Genomic DNA, 2,500 nt, shown 5'->3' with positions numbered 1-2,500 from the left:
CTGGTGGCCGGGAAGCGAACCGGCCAGCAGGCGAACCCGTTCGATTCCACGGGTTGACCTGGTGCCCGGGAGGGGACTCTGAAAAATTTTCAGCCCTTTCGGCTCGGGGTTGACCTGGTGGCCGAGAGGGGACTCGGACGGCAGGCAAGCCGCCCTGGGCTCACCCTCCCCGGCCGCAGCGAGGGACTGCCCCCCACCCACCCACCCCCCCCCCCGGCTGACAGGATCAGGGCGCACTGGATGTCCGGGACAATATTTTCCCCGACGCCGGGGAGGGCGGGCGGGCGGAGGGGCTCTGGCGGCCAGCCCGGGCCCCGGAGCTCGAGAAGGAAAAAAGGACCGGGCCCGCGAGAGACGGGGGCCCTGCCGCAGGGGGGCAGTCCGACCGGGGCTCACCGTGCGGCAGGCCCGGGCGTCGGCAGGGGAAAGCGGGCGAGGAGGCGCGGGGGCCGGGTGCCTACGGCCATACCGGACCGAACGCCCCCGATCCCGTCCGATCTCGGAAGGTAAACCGTCCCGGGCCTGGCTAGTACTTGGATGGGTGACCGCCTGGGAATCCCAGGTGCCGTAGGCAGCTTTTCCCGGTCCGAGCCAGCTCTCTCTCCTTTTCTGGGGAGGAAGGAGAGGGGGGGGACGGGCCGGAAAGCCCCTCGTCGCTCCTGCCGAGTCGGAGGTCGCGGCCGCAGGTCACGGGTCTGGGCGCCTGGGGTCCGGCTCCCCACCCGGCTTCCTCCGCGGAGGACCCACCGAAGCCGCTGGGGGAGACCCCGGGCATGGGGCGGACTGGCCCGGACCCTCCCGGCCGCCGGCCCGCAGGACCGCCCCGAATCCCCCCGCCCCGCGGCCACCCAGGCCAGGCCTGGCCAGGCGGGACGGACGGCGGGTGTCCAGCGCCCAGCGGCTTCCGCCAGCGGGGACCCACGGCCCCCAAAGCCGCAGGGGGAGGCCCCGGGCCCGGGACGGACTCGCTCGGACCCCCTGCGCCCGGGCGCCGGCTCGCGGGACCGCCCCGAATCCCCCCGCGGCCACCCAGGCCAGGCCTGGCCAGGCGGGACGGACGGCGGGTGTCCAGCGCCCAGCGGCTTCCTCCAGCGGGGACCCACGGCCCCCAGAGCCGCAGGGGGACACCCCGGGGCCGGGACGGACTCGCTCGGACGCGCTCGGACCCCCTGCGCCCGGCCGCCGGCTCGCGGGACCGCCCCGAATCCCCCGCCCCGCGGCCACCCAGGCCAGGCCTGGCCAGGCGGGACGGACGGCGGGTGTCCAGCGCCCAGCGGCTTCCGCCAGCGGGGACCCACGGCCCCCCAGAGCCGCAGGGGGAGACCCCGGGGCCGGGACGGACTCGCTCGGACGCGCTCGGACCCCCTGCGCCCGGCCGCCGGCTCGCGGGACCGCCCCGAATCCCCCCGCGGCCACCCAGGCCAGGCCTGGCCTGGCCTGGCAGGCCGGCGTGCAGCTCCCCCGGGCTTCCTCCCCCGACGACCCGCGCCCCCCCGAGCCGCAGGCGGAGACCCCGGCCCCGGGGCGGACCGGCCCGGGCTCGCTCGAGCCCCCTGCGCCCGGCCCGCAGGACCGCCCCCCCCCCCCCCGAATCCCCCGGGAGAGGCCCGGCCTGCACGCCACTGACGACCCGCGGCCCCCAAAGTCGCGGGAGGCGCCCCCGGCCCCGGGGGCCGGTTAGCTCCGTGTCGCTCCGCGCCCCCCCCCCCGCCCCTCGCTGCCGGGACCGGGCACCGCCCCAGAGTCAGCCGCAGCCGGACGGCCTGAGAGCTGCCCTCCTGTGGACGACGGTGAGTTTACCTTGACACTAACCGGCCATCAGCCAGGTCAACCCCATTGCTAGACTGGGGTGGACCTGGTGGCCGAGTGGGGACTTGGAACATTTGACAGCTGCTCCCCGGGGCTTGACCGCTTGTCCTGAACGCCCCCCCCCCACCCCACCCCCCCAGCCCCCGGCTCCTGCTCCCCTCTCCCCAGCCTCGGTGCTCCGCTCCCTGCCTCGGAGGCTGCCCCTTTGCGGCGCCTGCATCGCCTCCGAGGACGCGCACCTTCCGGAGGCTGGACGTAAAGCCTGACGCCCGCCACCGCCGCCGACCCGGCTCTCCGAGGGACGACTGTGAGGCCTCCCCCCACCCCCGGACCGCCCTGGGGACGACTGCTAAGCCTCCCCCAACGGACCGCCCGGGGGAAGACTGCTAAGCCTTCCCCGGACCTGCTCCCTCTCGACTATTAAGCCCCCCCTCTGTGGTCCTCAGGACCGCTGCCGCGCAGCCCTCGGAGTGGGGTGACACCCGGGCCGGAAAGGAAACCGGCCACCAGGTCAACCCGTCGAATCCGTTGGGTTGACCTGGTGGCCGGAAAGCAAACCGGCCGCCAGGTCAACCCAGTAGATTCCGCGGGTTGACCTGGTGGCCGCTAAGCACGACTCTTAAGCCTCCGCCGGACCGCCTGGGGAATGGCTATTAAGCCTGCCCCCGGAGTACTCGGGGGGACGACTATT

The 2,500-nt window shown here is 75.0% G+C and overlaps 1 non-coding gene across 1 annotated transcript; it reads left to right on the top strand.

The window, feature by feature from the left end:
• Positions 1-455: 455 nt before the first annotated feature.
• Positions 456-574, top strand: LOC128823867 (5S ribosomal RNA). The gene has a single exon (XR_008442104.1). It is a non-coding gene; the product is annotated as a 5S ribosomal RNA (ribosomal RNA).
• Positions 575-2,500: the final 1,926 nt, after the last annotated feature.

Source organism: Malaclemys terrapin, chromosome 15, assembly GCF_027887155.1.
Source record: "Malaclemys terrapin pileata isolate rMalTer1 chromosome 15, rMalTer1.hap1, whole genome shotgun sequence".
In the NCBI taxonomy this organism is placed as follows: domain Eukaryota; kingdom Metazoa; phylum Chordata; order Testudines; family Emydidae; genus Malaclemys; species Malaclemys terrapin.
This window is presented reverse-complemented; position numbering and strand designations above follow the sequence as displayed.